Below are 23,903 nucleotides of genomic sequence, written 5' to 3'. Positions count from 1 at the left end.
TACCCCTCCGGTGATTGTGTTACTTACACGTTCACCCGAGCGCCAGAAAATAAATCTCTCTGACTGCAATAAAATATGTTATTTCTTCCATATGAATCATCCAAGCACACCGGGCTTCATCTCTGACTATACTGTGTTTGCTGCAGGCTTGGAGATTTAGATTTGGAAGATATATGAAGTGAGTGACATATTTACTGGCTCTTAAACTCCACTGGTGACTGCACTCATTGGTCTCCACATTAGGTCGCCTTCACAATCTAATGAGCTGCAATACAGCCACTCAATAAAATATAATGCTTTCTAAAGCCAATAAATCTTGCTTAATATCCAATTATTCCACAATATGCTCTATATAAATGAAAATTCAGTTATTCATACATTCTAGTTCTACACTTAATTCCTTTTAAAACTAATACATGGGATATCTAAAATTACCAAGTTGCAGACATTTGAATGTTTTAGGTAGAAATCACTACTTTTGAGAAAAAAATGCATTCTGATTTGGCACATGTATATTTCATTCATCCGTCCATCCATCCATGTATTTTTTTTTTCCTTTCGGATTTGGTGAGCCATCTGTGGTAATGTTACAAGCCTACTCAAAGGTAACTTGTGCCTCTGTATGACTGCTGCTGTCTCCCCATGTTTTTCCTTTCAGGGATTCCATATCCACAAACTCTCCGTTCTCAAAAATCCTCATTAATTCCTTTAATAATTTTCATTTTTGGATCTCGGCCATTCGTGCTCTAGAATTCCCTACCTATGTAAGTTCCTGTAGCCACCGCAGTAGTAATCTTTAAATCCCAAATAAAAACATATTTCTACACACAAGCATTTAGTTAATGGGTTTGTGCCATTGAATATTTGGAATGTTCTGTGTGGGCCTATCTGTGATTTATTTTTCATCTGTGAAGCCTTTTGAGACTGTGGTTATTCAGGGCGATACAAATACATTTGATTTGACTTGATAAAAATTAAAAGCTGAGTGGTGTCCTTTATATTGTTGCTTTCGTCCACTGCCAAAGAAAATAATGAAAATGTCACCACTTTTTTGTTGTTGAGATTTTTAGTTGAGTTTCTGTAACTACTTCAATTGGGCAAGTCACTGACCTGCGCGCAAGCTCGCTACAAACTGTCAGCTGTTCTTGTGTTGAAAAGTTGCAGGTATAATTAGCATGTTTGGTGGAAAGTGACGACTGATGTTCTATTCTTTTAAAATCCCAAGGTTTCTTGGCATAAAGGACATAGAGCTTTGGATCAGACTTGAGGAAAAAAAAGTATTTCGGCGTCCATTAAACATTTGGCACTCACTGACAACTTTTCCTTTCTTTGACAATGCTGCAGATTGATTTTGATCTGACCAGTAGAAGAGCGATAACGCAAAATGGCTCGTTCACGCTCTCTGTCGCTCCCACTGTTCCTCATTCCTCCTCAAGGCTCTGCAAAATCATGTCACCGCGCCTACTGTGCACCTGTAGTTGAAATGCCTATTGTTACAAGTGAAAATAGAACGGATGCAATTATTCACATCAACTTTAATTCTGTACCCTCTTAGGGTAGCTGGATTAAAAAGACACAATGGGTCGGATCCGGCCCACAGGCTGCAGTCTCTGCTAACCACTCTGCCAATGAGCCGTCCATGCAGCTTTCAATGTTCCATAAATAACTACCAGTACCTTAGGAAAAATATATTGACCTCAAAATTTCAGGAACTGATGATAGACCACTGGAAAGGTATGGAAAATTCCAGTTTAAGTCAAGGACATCATCATTAGCCTTTAATTTGGTCTCACAAAATTATTTACCATTTTGGGTGGCCTGCGGCTGTGAGTATCTGCTAATATTTTAACATCCTTTTGTTTAACCCCCCAAAACACCCGCCAAAAAAAAAAAAAAAATATATATATATATATATATATATATATATATATATATATATATATATATATATATATATATATATATATATATATATATATATACATCCCTGGCTTGCGTTTTTTTTTCACCTGTGTCACCTGTTTATTTTTTTCATGTTAGGACAATAATTCCTCCTCAAACATAGCGGTCAGTGTGCGTGCGTGACTGCAGTTTGCACCGCACTCGTACTCTATACACGCTTATATCACTAGAATGCTGGCATTACGTCTCCCTAAGATACTGGTCTTCTATTGGTTATTGGTTATTGGCCATTGGCATCACGGTTTCCAAACTGGCAGAAAGTTAAAGCTTTGTTTGCCTGTGAGTGCTTACAACAACGTATTTATAATGCATTTTATTGCTTAATTCAAACTGGAATTGGTTAGCCATGGGTCCCAAGATTGCTTGTGATGTTAAAGAGAGAAGTAAGAAGATGATTTATATGGAAATGAGGCTGGAGCTAATCAAGTATCGTATTTTCCGCACTATAAGGCGCACCAGATTATAATGTGCACCCTCAATTAATGACATAATTTAAAACTATTTCCATATATAAAGCGCACCACATTATAAGGCGCAGCAGTAGAAGCAGTCCAACTTTATTAGTAGACTACAAACCAGGTTTCTGACAACTCCATTCACTCCCAAAATGAATAAGCAACGCATTGGATTATAAGGCGCACCATCGGCTTTAAAAAAAAAAAAAAGGCTTTTAGGTGCACCTTATAGTGCGGAAAATACGGTAATAAGAAGAAGGCTAAGCAAGGCTAGGCTACCCTCACTATGGAACATGGCCATAACAAGCTCTTACATCACGTCAAAGGTAAATTAAACCTTTTCTATATTTTTTATTTATGATGTTATTTAATTTTATACATATACTGTATATTTTATAAAAGTAGCATTTAGTACACTATTTTGATATCAATGTATATTAAATTTTTATGTTTTTACCTGGGTTTTTACGTGCATTTGCTATTCAACATAGGTTTGGATTGCCTGCCATACAGCAAATTCATGTTACGATCCCAACCACAGAACAGATTCATCTCATAAACTGGGGGCCCACTGTGTGTATAAAAAAATAAACAAAAATTTTTACATATATATATATATATATATATATATATATATATATATATATATATATATATATATATATATATAAGTATATATATAAGTATATATATATATATATATATATATATATATAAGTATATATATAAGTATGGACCTCTGTCGAATGAAAATTCATGAACCTGGAAAAAATAACAAAAAACCTATGCATTAAATTCTCTCATTATATTACATTAATGATCGACTCCATGCAACGGAATGTCCGGTAATGCAGAACCTATTCGGAGGACCGTTTTTGCTGTAACACACAAAATTCCCGTTCCATATAACGGAGAAGTATCTGCTCCTCCTTTGTATAAATCATCGGCTCCAAAACGGCAACATGCAAGTGACTCTTTATTTCAATGAGTTTGGCTGTAATTACAAATGATTTTAATGTCATTCATTTACGTCTTATAGACCATGGCGTCCAGAAACGGAATTGACCGTGACCGTGAAATGCATCTGATTGAGTGTAGCAGGAGACACTTGCTTTGAAAAAGCAAGGATTCAATTCTTGCTTAGTATTCTGGCAATTTACCATCTCAGAGGAAATTGCCTCTGGCTCGACGCACAAGAATCAGTTGACATTCAACGGTTACTTGCAGTTAGCAACACAACTTTATGATCAATCAATCAATCAATTATGGCAATCATTTTCATAAAGCAAGAAATGAAGCCAACACAACTAAAAATAAACTCATTTTTATCCCCAAGAAGGTCACAACTCAACATTAAAAATAAAGTACAGTGTATCACACTGAAGTTAAGTACTGTACTGTATTGGTGTTTTTTTATAAACAGTTCATCTTTTGGACCATGATTTTGCATTTTCCAGTTCATATACAGTACATGTTCTAAATACTGTAGCTTATGGTTAACAAAAAGGTTTTGGGCTGTATATTTTTGCGTTTTATTGCGTTTTATTATATATGTAATTCACAGCGCTGAGATGTTGTCATCTTACACCAGTAGTGTAAAATTATTTTTATTGTAGTTATAGTTTCAGCCACGTGAAGTCAAATTTTAAAGTTCGTCACACACTTACATAGTTTTAAAATCAGAGGCCGTTAAACAATGTTGAAAAGAGAGATTGGGAACAAAAAAAAAGTTTTTAAGAGTTTTTAAAGTTGAAGACAACTTGCATTTGAGTCAGCGACTTGAAGACAAATCAGCATTTCGTAGGCCACGTAAAATGATGTGGCGGGCTGGATCTGGACCCCAGGCCTTGAGTTTGACACTTGAGTCTTACACCATCATTCCAAATTTTATCAAATTAATCTCTTACCTTGAAATTCTACACACAATGCTGCGTAATGACAATGTGAAAAACATTTTTGAACACAAATTGATCAAAAATACTGTAGAAAACCAAGAAATCACATTTATTTAAGTATTCACAGCCTTTAACATGAAGCTCAAATTTGAGCTTGAATGAATCCTTTTTTCCACTGATCATACTTGAGTTGTTACTACAGCTTAATCGGAGTCTACTTGCAGTAAATTCAGTTGGACATTATTTGGAAATTCACACATCTGTCTGTATAAGGTCCCACAGTTGACCATGCCTGTCATAGCACAAACACCAAGTATGCAGTCAAAGGAACTGCCTGAAGACCTGCGAGACAGGATTGTCTTGAAGGACAAATTTGAGGAAGGATTTAGAAAAATGTCTGCTGCTTTGAAGGCCCCAATGAGCACAGTGGCCTCCGTTATTTGTAAATGGAAGAGGTATAGGACTCCTTCAAGAGCTGGTTGGCTGTCTACACTAAGCAATTCTCTTGGCTTGGCAACAACACATGTGCCTGCAAATTGGCTAGAAAATGTATCCAATTAAACTACTGTAGAATAGAAATGTATTTGCAACTGTTAGACTACTGAAGAGGCACCTCTTGTTAATACAAATACAGTGGGCCCCCGTGTTAGGAACGACGGGGAATCCAAACCTATGTTGGTTAGTGAATGTATGCAACGCGTGCAAAAACCTTAGGTAAAAACATCACGACTTTATACACATATTAAAAATTAGTAACATAAACTACTGTACAGTTAAATTAAATAACATAAATATACAAAGGAAAAATGACATTTACCTTTGGGGTGACATGACTTGAGCTGGGTGGAGGCAAAGGGGAGCAAAGACGACCCGCAGAATGTATTTTTTTTTTCTTAAACGAGAAATTTCTCAAACGAGAACATATCACCGGCGATTTCCTTCTCTTTAATCCATAATAGAAGAAGTCTCTCCATTTTGTTGTTGACCGAGGTCCGTCCCCTGGCAGGGAAAGTCTTGCCCTTAGAAGATTGCCGAGCGGTTACGGCCATACTCACTAGCAAGGTTAACTATGCGTGTGCTTCCTTCGTATTTTTTTATTATCTCCTGCTTGGTTTCTATTGTCATCATCCTCTTACTTCTTCCTTTATCGCCACTTGCAATTTTAGAAGCCATGTCTAACAGATAAAGTTTTCAAAGTCTTCACAACACACCGACCAGCTGTGCCATCAAGCTAGATGAAGGCGTTCGGCCAATAGCATATCGGCATTGACGTGACGCCGGCCAATAGCATATACGCATCTCCGTGACTGAGACCGGGACTGTGACTTTAATCGACCAATAGCATATCGGCATCTCCGTGACTGAGACCGTGACTGAGACAGTGACTGTGACATTATAAGACCAATAGCATATCGGCGTTACCGTGACATGCGAGAATAGTTATTTTAGTTGTTGGATTGTTTGTAAGATGAAAGGTTTGTGCGTAAGAGGGGGACTAAAAACGCTGCGGTTCACGTTCGTAAGATGAAAAGTTCATAAAAGAGGGAGTTCGTAAACCGGGGGCTCACTGTACTTTCTTTACAGCTCAGCTGTTAGCACATACAATAGCTCCAATGTATTTGGCAAGACACCATGACTTATTCTTCAAGAGTTTTTTTTATTCTTTATTTTTTAATGATTATTATTATGTGGATGACACCCACTCTCCAGAATGAAACTCAGCACCAGTTTGTTCAATTCCAAGTCTTTGGAGTTCACAAAGCTGTACGACAGATTTTAATTGGGACATTTTCTTAACCTTAGATATTTGTCTTTCATTGTATTTGATTGTTTATTTATTGTGTGTTCATAGAAAATATTTATTTTTTTTTTTTTAAAAATGCAAAAAAGATCATAGAAAAATTCCATTTGTTTTATGCAACTTAAAATGCTACATTGTGATTCATTGAGGACCCAAAAGGTAATTAATGGTAATTTTAACTTTATTTGTTTTTTTTCTTTTATTTAATTTACTCTTTGACAATATATTTACAGTTGAACCCTGCTATACGGGGGCTATTTGGTCCAGGGCAGTGTGTAAAGCAAAAATTGACAATTAATTCACACTAATTGTATTTTAGTTATACAGTATCGCATGATTTTCCCGTTCCAGCCCATATGAGGATAAATATTCTTCCATGCCATTCCTCCATCCCTGAGCCAAAATGAGTTTGACACCCCTAATTTGAATCCCTTCAGAATTGCTTATGCATCTTTCCTATCCTTTTCACATATAGTATTGCCCTCAATTTTTCAAGATTCAGCATTCTTTATAGTCATATGTATAGTAGCACTACAAAAGAAATTCTTATTCTTTTCACTTCCCGGAGCAGACTTACACACCACGTAATAGAGGAAATAATAAAGTAGACATTAAAAAAAAATAAAAAAAACAGTAATAGGGCAATAAGGGTAGTAATAATGAAGCATCAAATAGAGTTTTACATCACTGTGTTTCACCTTGCTGGCTCAGAATGCAGCAGGCGTGTTGAGGCAGACATCAATTTTAAGGTGGTGCAGTTAGAAGGGCTGAGCCACCCAAACAAAATAAATAAATGGCAGGGAGGGAGGCCTATCAAAAATGATTAAAAAAGGATCGTAGACAGCATGTGTTTGAATCATCAAAACGAGCCAACACCTGTTAACCGACCCACGACAGAAAGGCAAGAAGCTTATTAGCATTTCAGCGCATAGCAACCTGCTTAGTTTACAACACTGATCTTAACATTATTTTTTTCAGCTCTCTCTCTCTCTCTTTCTCTCTTTCTCTCTCTCTCTCTCTCTCTCTCCCTCTCCCACCCCCTCTCTCTGTGCACAAAAACATTCATGTCAAGTTTCTATGGGTGTTTTAATGCCTTCCAAACAGTGGACTAAACATGATGCCTCCTTACTGTACTCATGGTCTAATTGTACAAGATAGGTCTATTGAAAATGTTGATCGCTTAGCGAAATGGGATTTGACACCTTAAAAAAAAAAAAAACATTCCTGCCGTGTTTGGATACAGTACACATCTCTACATATACATTCAGTTATCATTTATAGCAGGAAGACTTTTTTTCCTCAGACAAAGCACCTAGTAGTAGTTGTTAGCTACACTACATATGCTCAAAGTTATTCTTACCTTTGTCACTAATACAGTTTTGAGAATAATTTTGACAAGATTCAGATGTGCTTCCCTGCGATCATTTGTTCATTCATCTAGACATTCATCTAGACATCAAGACTATTAGTGATGGTAACAATAATTACCTGATAAAGTCTGGCTTTGAACATAATCCCTGGTCAATAAATTTATTCATCAAACTTGCTACTAGTAATCGGCTGCAAGGGTTTTGAATTAACAATGTCAAAAGTACTCAAAGTACTTGATAAATGCTGATGGTGGCAAGTGTTTTAATAGAAAGACAAAAAATGTTAAAATGTTGCTGTTGTTGGCTTTATTTATTATGTCTGACTCGGAAGATTCAGTATGTATATTATAAAAATATAAAATTTACTTTGGAGACATATGTACAGCCATTTCTTTTGCAAAATTATTTATTTATTTGTTATTGTTTATCAATGATCCATCTTATAAAGCACAGCGGGATAATAACCAATTTTAGCCTTGATTCTGCCCTCCCGTCTATGTCAGGGATGCTCCAATTCTTAACTAAAGATAATTTTTTAGATTTACTGTCCTGCATGCTGTCTCTTGACCCCTTAGAACAGACATGTCCAAATTCCGGCCTGGGGGCCAAATGTGGCCCGTGGTCAATTTCCATCCAGCCCGCAGCCTCCGTCAAAAAAACAATAACGTCTGACCCGCATGGAAAATTAATACATTGGGCAGCAGCGCTGTTACCTGCGTGTGCTAAATGCTGCCATCTATAGGCTTAATTAGGAACAGCAAATTAGTGTATGACTAATTGACTGTATGAGCTCCTAACTTTCTAAAATGGCGACATTCAACAAAAGAAGGAAAGTTGAGCTGCAGTGTGATGCAGAGAGCCCCGGTCAGCACCAGCAGCTTTATATCGCCAACTTTTACCGACAGCTGGATAAGTTCCGAGAGATTCGAGCATTTGTTAAGAAAATGCTAAGCTTGTTCGGGTCAATGTATTTGTGTGAGAAGACATTCTCGGTTATGAACTTAAATAATAACTTAAATCGGACTCTCACTTACAAGACATCTTGTGCATCCATAATAACCATTTAAAAATCCAATCAACATTTATAGTTACTAATTTCATATTTTAAATGAGCCCTGCACTTGTTGATATGACTATTACTTGTTCATTTCTCTGTTATTGTGTTTAAAAATTCTATAAATATTCTATAGATATTTTTACGTTTCAATAGTAATTTGCACCCAGAGTACAATTAATTCTGTTCAAATGTTACAAAAAAGTCAATTAAAGTGTTAGAAAAAGTGGTTAAGTGAATATTCAATTTCAATATTTAATGTCAATTCAATTTTGATATGCATGTTTCAAATGAACCAAAACACATGCTTAAGATAGCTGAAATCAAAATAAAAAATCAAATGTTAAACACAGAACAGCTCACTGAAATGTATTTAAATTACTTGCTGTTATATGTAAAGAACGCCTGCCTAGGCTGGCCCCCCTACATTTTTAACACACCAAATCTGGCCCTCTTTGCAAAAATTTTGGACACCCCTGCCTTAGAAGGACATTTGTGCTACCCTAGCATTAAATTGGGGCTTTTGAACAATGCTGGATTATTTTGGTCCGACTTCTTATAGTGGCAGTCTGCTGAGAACATCCACCCCACATACGCAACAATTGTGACAATTGTGCCTTTGTTTGTGTAGAATTTTATGTGCTGTCTGCACTCGTGTGATTTTTCTCCAGGCACTCAGGTTTCCTCCCACCTTCTAAAAACATTTAAGGTGGGTATGTTGGACTCTCTAAATTGTCCTTAGGTGTGGACCTTAGGTGTTCGTCTTTATGTACCCTGCAATTGGCTGGCAACCAGTTCTGGGTGTATCCAGCCGATTGGCCGAAGACAGCTGGGATAGGCTCCAGCACACCCGCAACCCTAAGAATCCCTGCTATCAACCCTGCTATCAATTTAAAAGAACCAGAAGTACTGGGAGGATAGGACCATGTGGATTATATGAATGCTGGAGAAAAGTGCCAGGAAACATCCTTTAAAAGGTCAGAAGAAGAAGAACCGCCTGTTCACAAGCGTCATGGGCACGATTTAGCTAACTCCAGCATCTTAGGGTATCACACGAGGTATTCCCTGTACTGGTTGCCAGCCAGTCGCAGGGCACCCAGAGGCGAAGACGCCACACAGGAAGGCATGTGAGGCATACGTGCTAAACTTCAGAGTGCAGCAAGTTCATAGTATTAAAAACGTATACTCATTACTAATATGGTTTGTAAGCCATACGTGTCACTTCCAGTTGAAGTTATCAACCATTGTTTGAAAAACTAGGTTTTAAAGATGCATTACAAGTGTTTCCCAACTTTGTGGAAGGGTGGGCATTATAGGTGTAGTTACTCAATCTACAACTAAGGGTATCAGCCAAACAATGTCACCACTGGTGATCAGGGCACTGGGTGGAATTACCATCAGGCTGGATGGATGGCTCCAGCAGATCTGTGCAGAAGCGCTCTTTTTGTCAGTGACTCGTAGCTTTGTCGCTAGATTGCCCAGGCTCTCTTGAATATTAATAGGGGCAAGGGCATTCAACAGAAATTTACTTAAACCAAAGGAAATGCTAAGAGTAAACAATGAGTTGCATCAGCTCATTGCATGAGCACCAACTGTAGCAGGTTTACAGCTATAGATCGGGGTCAGTCCAGATGGTCCTTTTCACTCAGTATACAGGTAGTTTTACAAGGCTTTCTATCATAAAGAATACAAAGGCGCTCGTTCTGTCAGCGACTCATAGCTTTGTTGGTGGATCACACAGCTCTAATAAAGTATGATAATTTATTCGTATCAACTAGCTGAGCTCAATATAAATAAATAAAATCTAGTTTTTCCTCAATTCTTGTGCAGTAGGTAGCAACAAATGACAACACTTCTTTTGTTTGTTATCTTGCTTGGTTGATATTAAGCTTCTTTAGTTAGCGCCACTTGTTGGACAGAAGGGGTAGTGTGCACTTTTATCCTCTGCTGACACACACAATCTTTCTGATTTGTTTTAACTACCTTCCTCTCTGACGCTGGGTGCGAAAGCAAATTTGTGGGCCACACTCAATAACCTTGGACCATAAACCCATGCTTTCCCAGGCTTTTTGGTCTGAAAGCTACTCTTGTTATGTGATTGTTAATCACATAAATAGCCCCCCAAGTGCTCCCCTATTATGTTTGACAGCAAGTCATGATGGTTACTGTATATCAGCACAGCTGTTGAACTGGTTTGAATGTGTATCAACTTGTCACATATAACCAGTGATTTTTGTGAATGCTTTTGAGTTACAAACTGTGGCTTTGTGCAACTTCTGAGGATTCATTCCCTAAAAATAATGTCCAAATTATACAACTTTTGGGTCGTGGGACTTTTGTCTATTGTCACACCACAATTTTATTTGAGAGCTAAATTAAGCTAAAGCAATTATATTTAAATACCTGAGTCAGTAGAAAGGTTTTCCTCCTTCCAAATTTCAACATAATTAGACCTAGACACTTTCATTCACCAGGATGGTGAGCCTTGTTTATGTGTCAAATATATTATATGTCATTATTGACTGAGGTTTTATGCTCTTCTTCTTTTTGACAACATAAAGAATAGCCTACCAGCACTTAGCCAAGATTGGGAGTCACTTTTTTATCTGTGTTCACCATTGTGATTAATAGCAAGCCTTAAAGGATTTTAGGTGGCATTACTCAAAAGTTTGGAACACTTAGAAAAGACTGTCAGTCTGTACATAAATGGAAGTCATCCTGAAAGTTTTATTTTCTATAGTAAACAGCACTAAAAATTCGGTACGCTTGTAACAAAGACACTTTTGAAATAGATCATTGAACTGTTGCAAGGCACCCCAGTTATATGGATATGCTTTGTCCCTAAAATACTTTGTGTTAGTGAAGCGACCTTGGGAGTCAACTACCTCATTGCTCCCAGCTCCACATGAGCCCCCAACAGAGTTGTTCACCATCTCAAATTAAAGATAAGGTCTGCCTGCTACTGAATCTCTGTTAGGCAGCTACCCTACCTGGTATGTGCTTGTTGCTAATTACTTTGAGCTGTTAAGGGAGACATATCTGGGGAGACAAGCAGAAGGGGAGACCTACAAACCCAATTTAAAAGAAGAATATGTTTTTCCTTTGCTTCTGATAGCTTTATGGGACTTGTTGAATTACAGTACATTCTTTTGTCAAGGCCCACTGTACCAATAGTTTTGCACTTCATGCCATGATTAACACTATACCAAGGAGATAGTATGTTTGCCATAACCCTTTGAAATGTGCGTTGCGAATATTACCTGTCTTTTATCCTCACCCTTAAATGGCTATACCTCGTTTTTGATTGATAACATTTTTGTCAACTATGCAGTTCAAGAAAGAAACTAATAAATACGGTATCTCCCTGAATCCCATCCTATGTCTTTGTGTCTTCACTGTATCTTAGCAAGACGGTAAAGTTAAATGCATCCCACCGAAACACGTGAGACATCATTGGGAAGACCAGGATGTACTTAATTAAGCACACAATGACATACTAGAGTAACGACATAATAGGGTGGGCTAGAATTAGTCAAAAACCAAGTCCACTGCAGTGAACACAAATGAATGGGCTGGGTCTCAGAAGCCTTCAAATATCCCATACTGAAACAAAGCGTACTGCCGGTCTTAAAAGGAGTACAACCACTACCACTATGTTCATCTTCAAAACAAAAACATACATACATACACGTATACATAAATTTATACATCGGTAAGTATACATACCTAATAATTTACACGATGTTACCATGCAATCACCTGGAAAAATCAGTTGCTATTGTGCCTCTCAATTGATTGCTCATTACTTAAGATTCAGAAAATGTAAACACTTTGAATTAAACTGGGTGATGCTTCCTTGCCACATCACAAAGATCAGTAACTAGGGAAAAAAAAAACAACTTTTTATGATACTGAAAATCATACATCTCACATATCACTCTTGACAAATTAGAATGATATGAAAACACACTCCAGACCTGGGGAAAACTGTCAAGACATTGTTCCGTCATTTATGGTGCTCATCCTTTGACAAGGGTTTTCAAATGATCAGCATATGCTTTATGACTTGAAGACTGTGGGGGAAGTAAAGACTAAAGGAATCAATGAAAACAATAGAAAGTTATTCCAGGTTGTTCAAAGTCCTTATCAAGTTTAAATATTTGGCAGATAACCAGGTTGGTGATGTCAGAGATTTGGATTCTCATGCTTGCTGCCTGTTGAACTGTTCCATTTAAAGCTCCTCTGCCTCCCACTGGCTCATTGCTAAATAAGGATATCAATTAGGCTAAAGCACTCAGCAAAGGCTCCCAAGTTAACCATCAGCCAAGGCATGAATGGATCTTTGGGGATATTGACTGCCGCGGCAATAGGTTTGTAAGTGGGCTGACCAAGGGGTAATTAAAGCAGTATTATCATGTTACTCATTTTATGGTTCTTCTGTGGCCATCCACAAAAGAACAGATGCACATGGCACCTAAAAACACAGTAAATGAAGAAGAGACATGTTGTGTGCAGCCAAGACTGGAGCAATGATCAATTTCTATGTAAATCTGGACATTCATTCCATTTTGTGTGCTTTTTGTAACCAAATAAAATTACAGTGATTATTAATGACAATCAGAAGTGATAATATCTCTGAGGAAAGGTCTGGTCCTGTGTACCTATTCCAATTATTATAGGTGTTAATTGCATATGGATATGATTATTATTAGGAAGAGGGGGGAGGATCATGCAGAAAGGTAAATCTGTATGATTGTTATGGTTGAATAATTTTCCTGCAATCCAGAAGTTTGGAAATGCTTCACTGCCTCTGCAATTGTTTATTATAGAATATCTACTGGTGAAAACGTGTACATGGTGTATGACTGTTATGATAGGGATTTATAGCATAACTGGGCAAGGTTTATCATAAATATGTGGCGATAAGTCATTTTAATATAACTCAATATAGTCTGTTTTTCTTTCCCAATTGCATCAATACCCACATAATGTAGTGTATACCAGGCAGTGACAACCTGATAGATTAATAACACAATACAGGTTATTAAAAAAAAGAACAAAAAAACACATTAAATTGAAATAACACAATTGAGGATCATGGTCCTTACTGACTTCTAGCTAGCAAGACATATTTTGTTGAACCGATAAAGCCGTAGGGCAGAAGCACAGAGAGCAGTCTCACTGACTGGACTCCTACAAAGCCTTCGGCCACCATCTCACACCGAATATTAACTTTACAACTAAACTAGACTAGCCAAGATAGCAACCACAATGATCACAGGCTACTATTCAAAGCACTGCAAGTGTCAACCTCTAAATAAAAGTGAAACAGTGAACACTGCAAATCTATACTAATGCCTTTCTGCAATTTGATGTTGACATTGGCCAGACAACTATTGTGTCGTCAGACACGTCATTTGAGGAATATACACAAGACTTAACCAATAGGCTGTACTACTGGGAGTACCTACGTAGAGCCTAAATAAAAAAAAAAAAAAGTAGACTCTCCAGAAAGTTTATAATGCAGGCTGTCTCAGGCCTTGTCTACATGTAACCCGCTGTTGTTGTTTCTTGATTTAAATAAGTCGCGTATATATGAAACCGCATAGTACAGTTTCAAATTTGTGTACAAGCATGCCCAGTCACTAGGAGGCAGTAGTGTTACCAATTCTGTTCAATCAGAAAGAACTTCCGCCAATGACATCACTAGTATCCGCCTCTTCACCAGGAAAAAGAGTAGCGTTTGCAACATTGGATGGAAAATGGGATTGTCTATATTAAGAACTTATTTAGTACAAATGGCCAATTACTTACTTATGAGACTTTTTTTTTATAAGAGAAGAAATTTCCCATTAAGTCACAAGTATTTAACTTAGTTGTCAAGAGTATACCTAATGGCATAATTACAATTAATGAAAAGCTATAGAGATGAGGAAATACATATAACGCCGAATGCGATATTTTATATCGATGGTGTTGATTTTATGAGTTAACAATGTAAAAATAGTCAAATTAGGAAATGTTTGCATAATCATAGGAAAATAGTACCCCGGAGAAAACAGTTTTTTATAACTAATAAAGTCGGAGAAATACATTTGAAAATATTGCATAATATTTATTCAACAAATGTATATATTTTAAGATTTGCCCAATTAGATGAGGCATGTAAATTTTGTAAGTTTGTACAAGAAAGTGTGATTCATCTTTTTTATGAATGTTCATTCAGTGTGAAGTTATGGGAAAAAATAGAACATTTTATTCTTCAAAAAACTAATCACAGAATTAAAATCCAAGATAAAAGTATAATTACTTATTTCATATATAAAGACAAGGACATTTGCAATATTGTCTCCTTGTTTTATTGGGGAAATTTCACATTTACAAAGCCATTTTTTTTTATTTCACTCTCTTTTGAAATCTTCAAGGACGAAATTGATGTTTATTTTGGGTCTCTTAAGTTTGTAAAAAATAAGAAAAGGAAATTGATTCTGGACAATTATTCTAATTTGTTTAAATGAAGTCTGTCACTTTTTCTTCGTTGTAAGGATGTTATAATTATCTGGAATGTCTGATTGTTTGTAAATTATGTGTTGGTGTATTATGTTTGTTAATGTGTTATACTATGTTATATTGACAAAGAATGGTTAATGATATGTCCATTGTTAATGTTTATATGTCAAAAAAAAAAAAAAAAGAAAGAGTAGCGCAATGACACAAGTCTACGTTGAAGCTGGTCACATGCGGCCACGAAACAGGAGGCTTGGGCAAATCTTCACTCTGACCGGGGTTTTTTAAACATTAAATTTGGATGGAAGAAAAAAAAAAAAAGCCTGGCCACATGTAGCAAATAGGGCAAAAAGGAGACTTTCCGTTTGCAAGAACCCCAGCGACATATAGACAAGGCATCAATGCTATCAAGCTACTAATCTATAGGTGTGTCTTAGAGAAGGGTTAGTGAAAAAACTCTTTCACACATGCATGCTAGTTATCTAACATCTGGAGTTGCAGTGTAGGCATCCGGTGGGGACACAGTTTACAAGTTACCATACACATGTTGACTGACCTTGGGCAATTTGTCAGCCCTACTGAGATGCCCTGAAGAGCACCAAAAAGAGAAACACAGAGACCAACCAGCCACCCCCAACGCCAAGCACCACTAACAATGTCTGTCCGGCATACCGCACTACTATCAGGGAGCCATCACCTGTGAGGACGACAGCCCAAAACTGTCAAATCAGTGATGCTCCACATCTGGAAATGAAGTTAGTCAAGAGTTCTAGCATTGGGGATCGAAAAGCCGTGCCCTTTGCCTTGTGAGTACTCATTTCTCACCCCAATCCTATGATTATATAGACATGATCATTAATGTAATGGTAACATTTATAATTTGAAAAACCAAGGTGATTCACTTTTAAAAGAAGAACACAGATATGTTGAGCTTGCAGATCTAAATTTGTTGAAAGTCAATTAATGGACTGCTTTTCTATCTCATTACTCACATGATTCACCTTGCAAAGGCACCTTGAGGAGCTAAATTTAAAATAAAAAAAGGTCAGGAAGTCCCTTGTACAATTAAGCCAGGAGTTTCTAAAGAATTCCATCATTATTGCATAAATGACAAAATGTCTCTTGGCCAATGATCTACTTCTCTTTAACGATTAGACCAACCCCTTTGATGCATCTCAATTAAAAGGAAATGAGCCGACTACGTTGCTATAATTGTATTTTTTTTTCCTCTACTGCAACCACAGAACCAGCTGGGTATTCTCAAAGAATCTCCTAGATTTTGTCATAAACCATTAGAATGTAAAATTATTATCAAGAATAAGTTTTTGCGTTTTGTTAACCAAAGTATTCAAGTTATTCTATTATGGTGTAGATGGAAAGAGAAATTGTGTAGGAATAATCTTGAAAGGGGACGTAGTTGGAAACGTTCTGGAGGTTAAAAGAGTATTCAATGGAGTGATGAGTCTAAGGTTAGAAATAGAAAGTGTAATGTTTAATATTGTTAGATGGTATCCCCCACAGGTAGGATGTGAGTTGGAGGAGAAAGACATTTCTGGTTGGACATTGATGAATTGATCCAAAGCATCCCTAGAATTGAGAGAGTTGTTATTCTTGCGTACTGAAATGGACATGTTGGCACAGGAAACAGGTGATGTAGAGATGATGAATAGGTTTGGTATTCAGGAAAAGAACGCAGAAGGTCAGATGGTGGTTGACTTTACAAAAAGGATGCAAACGGCTGTTATGAGTATTTATGAGTCCAGAAGAATCATGAACATCGGGAGACTTATAAAGAAAGAGGCAGGAGTACACAGATAGACTACATTTTGTGTAGATGATGCAATCTTAAGGAGATCAGTGACTGCAAAGTAGTAGTAGGTGAAAGAATAGCCAGACAACAAACGATGCAGTTGAACAAGTTAATTGACAGGATTGTTGAAACTGGAGAAAATTGTTTGCATCTTTTGAGAAGTGTTTGCGGAACATGGACCACATGGAGAGTACTTTTAGGTGTATGACCAAGACTGGGGGTCAGCTTGTCAGCTTCTGAGCATTCCTGATCATTGCTGCTTTCCGAGTACCAGTCCTGCCTGGTCAGGACTTAATTCTGGGATAGAAACATAACGACCAAAATAACTCATATTTCACACAAAATCAAAAAGGTGTTGCATCAAACCTATTTACAATGTAATCTTAAGGAGATACGTAGGTAACTGCAAAGTAGTGGTAGGTGATCGTGTTGCCAAATAGCATAGGATCGTGGTGTGTAGGATGATTCTGATGGTGAAGATGAAGTAGGCAAAGATAGAGAAGAGGACAAAATGGTGGAACCGAAAAAAGGAAGTGTTGTATGACCCTTAGGAAGGAATTGATACTGGCCAGGAGGGACTTCCAACTGACTGGACAACTACAGCTTAAGCAATAAGAGAGATAGGTAGGCGAGTACTTGGTTTGTCATCTGGAAAGACAATAGATAAGGAGATACGATGGTAGAAGAGGAAGTGCAGGAGTATATACAGAGGAAGAGGTTAGCTAAGGAGAAGTGGGGCACTGAGAGGATCAAAAAAAGAAGACAAGAGTACATGGAGATGTAAGGCGAAAGTAGAAATGGCAAAGCCCAAACAAAGGGCTTGCAATGACTTGCATGATAGGTTGGAGAGTTAGGAGGCTGGGAAGGCAGAGAGACAGTGATGGGAAGGACATGCAGGCGGTCAGGGTGAATAGGGATAGAGATGGACACAGCCTGATTAATGCTATTAGTGTGATGGGAAGATGAACAAAGTACTTTGAAAAATTAATGAATGAGGAAAATGAGGGAGAACAAAGAGCAGTAGATGTGTCTGTGGTGGAACATGTAGCAAACATTAGTAAGGATGAAGTGAGGTGAGCATTGAAAAGGATGAAAAGTGGCAAGGCACTTGGCCCCTGATGCTATACCTGTAGAGGTATGGAGGTGCCTTTAAGAGGTAGCAGTAGAGTTTCTGACTGGGTTGTTTAACATGATTTTAGATAGTGAGAAGAATGGAGGAGAAGTGTGCTGGTGCTCATTTTTAAGAAAAAGAACAACTCTCAAGAGCAACTTGTCCTGTGCAGACAAGGCAGTGATGAGGTACTGTTGGTGTGACAGAATAGTTTGAGATGGAGGTGGAACCCTATCAGGGATCAGCTCTGAGCCTCTTTCTGTTTCTATAGTGATGAACAAACTGATAGACGAAGTTAGAGAGGAACCTCCATGAACTATGATGTTTGCATATGACATTGTGATCTGTAGTGAGAGTAGACAATTTGTGAGAAGCTAGAGTGGTGGAGGTTTGTCCGGGAAAAGAGAGGAATGAAGGATAGCTGCAGCAGGACAGAGTATAAGTGAATGAGAGGGGCCCAAGAGTAAATGTGAAGTTACAGTGAGAAAAGCTAAAGAAGGTGGAGGATTTTGAGTAGTTGAGATCAACAATCCAGACGAATGGAGATGGTGGAAAAGAAGTGAAGAAGCATGTGTAAGCAGGCTGGAACGGGTGAAGAAAAGTGTGAGGTGAGGTGTTTCCTAAATATTGTATAACATTATTAATGTCTCGACAAAATAAATGATTGCTAGCTATTATTGTGATGACATTATTATAGGTCATGAATTAGATCATTACTTAGGTGAAGTAATCCTCAATTTCAAAAAGGTTGGTGACCCCAGGTCAACAGTGTCTATTTATACATCTGTATGTCTGTGCCATCAGATCGGAAAGAGAATACAATTTTTTGTAATGTTAATTTATTGCATTTCATGTTCAACATGTTTTATGTAAAAAGCTGCAAGGTTAAGATCCAAACTTCAAAACAACTGTTACTTATTGTTATCCTTCAGGTCAGCTGTAATCACAACTTGATATGTTTACAGACAGCATCCATCCACCCACACAAGGGTTGTGGGCTTGCTGGCGCCTATATTTTTCTTTATTTTACTTGAAAAGATAGAGGTTTTGCTTCGTAAATTACATTAAAGCAGACAATGCCATTTTCTGCCATTATCTTTGAACACATTGAGCTTGTAGCCTACTATAAATGTCATTGACGGGGCACCGCTCATGACTTTATCTGTCCTTAGAGGCTCAGCCATCTTTTCTTAGTGATAGCAGAGGCCTGGAGACTCAGATTCAGCAGCCAAGACGGCCTCTCCTCCCATCATTGCTGCACTGAGAAAATAGTGTGATGAGCATGTTGAGAGACTGAGACTTGGCCAGATGATGGACGGATAAAAAGAAGACTTGGAAAGAAGCCCACGAGCAAAACTGGTTCTGTCTTGGCTGGGCCCTCTTCATTGAGCCAGAGACAAAGATGACATGGCTCCTCTGCATCAGCTTGATGCTTCATTGCAGCAGGTCCTTCTAACACAATTTGTGACCTCCACCCCAGCAGAGGAACATTAGAATTAACAATAGGTCGCTCTGCAGGGAGCTATAGTCTGTTGAGACCCAAGCAAACAACTTTTTATAATGTGTCTTTTTGGGGAATTCCACAATAAAATGACTGTTATTTATCATTATCAACCTCTTTATCATTTAGTCAATAAAACCCTTTCCACTTTCTTCCTCTCTCTCCTCCTCTCTCTTTTCCTCCATTGTGGACTGGGAGTCAGATATCTGTATTAGACCCCCCCCCCCCCCCCGCCTCAGGGCTGGCTGTGTCAAAAGCTAAATCATGATCAGCTATGGCTTTCTGGCTAAATTGTGTATGAAGGCTGCAGGGGGAAAAGGTGCACATGTTCATTATTGGTGACACAGAAGAAACAAAAAGAAGTTTTGTGTGCATACTCAAAAACAAAAAGAACAAGTGAATGACTGAACGAGGTGACTACTTGATATGCCAGTCAAATGTATGTATTATAAATGCAAATCAGTGCGACGTTATTATGTACCCATTTCCTCTTTATTTGTATATTATGTCCCAAACGATGTCTGCAACTACCAAAAAGAAAGCTCACTCACAGCCTTATGTCATGTTTAGTTGTGCATCCAAATCTTATGGTTCATCTTAGCAAACGAGCGAGTTCTTTAACCCAAACAATTTCTTCCATGCCTGGAGGATATTCAAAACATAACCAATGTACAATAAGTTTTTAACTTAAATACTCAATCATTACTGCAGGTTACAATATGTACTCAGAACATACTGTCTCCATTATTATTATTCTTATTAACTGCATGGACATATACATACTGTATTTGGACGTACACAAGAGTGTAACTTAAACCCATGTTTTGTTTTGTTGTTACAAATATGAGTTTTTGTTCCATTTATATTGTGGAATAACTTTGGTTAATTCTTTGGAACACTCCAGATCATGGTTTTAGTTGTGGTTTTTTTTGTTTGTTTGGTTTTTTGAGTTAAGAAGGAAACATGATCAGTGCTGATATATATAGTTTTTTATTTAAAAAAAAAATCTAGAATGACATCATCTAACCCACTAAGACCAATCGTAACCTGGAACCCCATATTCACAGATCAAAAATTTGGTACCAAAACAATCAGTTTCATTTCATTTCATTTATTTTGCATCAACCCCTTGAAATGAACCATCTCATTTTAGGGGGGGTCCAATACGCAAAACACACAAAATACATCTCTGCTCACAGCTACAATTGTCTCTTGGGAAACAGTAGCATGTGCACAATGGTTTAATAGACGTCAATATTATTGACTTAAATGAATAAAAGGAGTTAACAGATCTAATACAACCTGGCAGACTATTCCAAACAATTGGGGCTTTGTGGCAGAAGGCACATCGACTAATTTCCTTCTTAGGTATGGGAACATTTAATGAAAGCGTATCTGTGTGTCTTAGGTTATATTTTGTACTGTGAGGATTAAGTTATTGTTTAAAATAAAAAGAAAAGTTAAAGAAATTACACATAAAGATAAACTGCAGCCAATGAAAGTACCGTCTATATTTGTGTGTGAACCGGTCATGCAGATCATACTTAACACAATGATGTGTCACGTAAGGGCATCCCAAGAAGAACCTAGCAAGGCTACAGTATTATAGATAATGTTAAGCGGATAAAGAATTTTGTCAGATGCATTTTGGTACACTATGTCTGCATAATCTGTAATTGAAAATAACTGTAAAACAATTATTTTTCTAACTCGAAAACTAAAACTCTTAATTTAGCAATAGACAATTCTCAGACTGCAATTTACCTTCCGTACAAATGAAACTATATGGGATTTAAAGGATAGTTGAGTGTCAAGTCATTATGTATCTGTTCTCTCCAGGGGTGAACCATTAAGGAAGGAAATCATAAACTGAGAGCATACTATATGATTTCTTCTTGTTAAGAAGCATCTTATTTTGGCCAACCTAATTTTGTACTATATTAAATTCTTTTTGTAAAGTAAATTGAATAGGGGAAATATCTGGTTTAGATTAATAAATGACAGTTTCATCAGCATACAACAGAGTCTGGCATGCTGAGCAGATATTCGGCAGGTTTGTCGTGTTTATTTTTTTATTCTGTTCACCACTTTAATTCCTATGTGATTACATTGATCTGTAAAATTGCGAGCAAAGCATCTTGGGTTTGATCTCCTCATAAAGACCATTATCTCATTGCCCATTTCTCAGAAGGGAACCTCCACTTCTTCCGATGAATGGCTAATGAATTAAAAGGGCATGCTGGCCACAAGCCTTTTCATCTACTTTGCAGACTTGCCTTGAGTCTATTGCCTCTTCTACCAATAATATGAACAGACACTTTTCAGAAGTCACTAGATATTTTGATACAAGTATGAATTGTGTCAAAAGGACTAGGTCTAGGACTTGAAGTTTGAAACTATGACTTTTCTAGAGGTGTCACTTAAATCTATTTAAAATTGATTATCATATCTATTTTTCCATCGAATCATTGAATATTTGCACCCTATCTATCGTGCACCCCCCAAAAAAATAAAAATAAAAATGTCGAGTCACTTTTTTTTTTTTTTTTTTTTTACTGAAAGTGAATATAAGTTGCAGTGGATATAAATACTCATTGTTTATCATCTATATCAATAGACAATAGCAAAATATGGCAAAGCTCAACAATCATACACAGGTTGGCAGCAATTACCATTTAACCCTTTTCACTACTAATTGGGTTCTTTTTTGTTTGTTTTTTTTAAATAAAACTTATATCATATATTACTTGTTTATGAATCTAGGATACTTGGAAAATTATTTAAACATTTCCTACTTCCGTAGATTAGGTTACAGGCCCTTTAAATTTTTTGTCCCATTGATATTTTATAATAATAATAATAATATAAATGTGCAGAGAAGTAAAACTTTTACCAAATGTCTACAATACATAGATACATAGTACTCAGTGTAATCTATAGTACCAGACATACATAGCACGTGTTATAAATATATTTCCACAGTACTAGACGGTTAATTGAGGAGAAATTGTACAATGCAACCTACCTTATTTACAGTGGGCCCAGCACTGGCTTGTTATGTATGGAAAAGTTGCTAAATGCCACTTAAATCTGTAGATAATGTGCCATGAACTACTGGAAAGCCATTTCATCTTATTGCTACAATTCCCATACCAACTGCCATTTTTTCAAAAGCTGTGATATGCATTGTCCCAACGGATGTGAAAGGGTTAAGGTCAATAAACACTAACTGTAGTTCACAGTTACATAATTTGTATGGACATTATGCATGAAATAGTGTCTTTTGAGTATTTTACAGATGATTATTCAACAAAGATCCAAATTTAGTACACCCAAAAGTGGAGCCGCATGTTTCATACAATGAGTTCAATATGTTCCTGTTGGTCCTCTTGTCACGGCTCGGAGATGGAGGACCCAAAACCACTCACAGGTAAGTGAAGGTAAAGACAGAATGTTTATTTGCTGAATGGTACTTGCGGGGATGAAGGCAGATGAGGACGGACCATGGTGGCGGGGCTCTCTGGGTTGGAGAAGAGGGAACGCGGCAGACGGACAGATCAGAAAGGGGGCAGAAAGGACGGGGGCTCGAGCAGGGGGCTTATTTCAACAGGACAGGTAATCTGGTCGGAAGTATTGCTGAAGGCTCTGCTGGACGCATGGAGACGATCTGGCAGATTGTGAAGGGAAAAGGCCGGGCTTTATACTGGGTGGTGAATCGGTGGCAGCTGATGCTGTTCAGGGCTGACTGGCAGGAGGGGTGAGCCGGTGAGATGTGTTGGGCAATGATTGGCAGGAGGTATGAGCCGGTGTGATGTGTTGGGCAATGAGTGGCTGGGCCGATAGCTTTGTGACAGATCGCGTGACAGATAGCTCCCAACGTCCCAAGACCACCACCGGGCGGGAAGGAAAAGGCCAACATCCGCGGAATCCCCAGGGGCCGGAGGGCGGTCCTGGATCCCAGCTCGCCATGTCATGGACGCCTGCTTTGATCGCGGTCTTTCACCGCCTTCACCCGGATCACCCTTCCAGGTTGTTGGCACGCCGTGGAGGCCATACCCCTTCCAGTCAACCATCTATTGGAGACCTCTGCCACGCTGACGGGAACGGAGCAGACGCTGGACTGTGTACACAGGACCACCTGAAATGAGTCGGGAGGCAGGGGAACCAGAGGACTCTCAAAGGCTGGTTTGATCCTGGAGACATAAAACGTAGGATGCATCTTCATGGAGTGAGGCAGAGTGTGACGCACTGCTGCCGAACTCAACAACTTCTCAATGGGAAAGGGGCCGACAAAGCGGGGTACCAATTTATTGGACTCTACGCAAAGAGGCAGGTTCCAGGTTGAGAGCGACACCTTTTGGCCCACACTGTAAATCGGAGCTGGTGAGCGCCGCTTGAACGGCAACAGGCCTGTCGCGTAGCTTGTCAGGGAGTTGT

At 38.0% G+C, this 23,903-nt stretch overlaps 1 pseudogene; it reads left to right on the top strand.

Annotated features, from left to right (window-relative positions):
• The window catches only part of LOC148407616 (uncharacterized), a 37,696-nt pseudogene extending 19,689 nt beyond the window's left edge, over nucleotides 1-18,007 (top strand).
• The last annotated feature ends 5,896 nt before the right edge of the window (nucleotides 18,008-23,903 follow it).

Source organism: Hippichthys cyanospilos, chromosome 19 (assembly GCF_059441005.1).
Source record: "Hippichthys cyanospilos isolate Australia breed blue-spotted pipefish chromosome 19, RoL_Hcya_1.0, whole genome shotgun sequence".
In the NCBI taxonomy this organism is placed as follows: domain Eukaryota; kingdom Metazoa; phylum Chordata; class Actinopteri; order Syngnathiformes; family Syngnathidae; genus Hippichthys; species Hippichthys cyanospilos.
The sequence above is the reverse complement of the archived record's forward strand: the minus strand, read 5'-3'. Positions and strand labels throughout refer to the sequence as shown.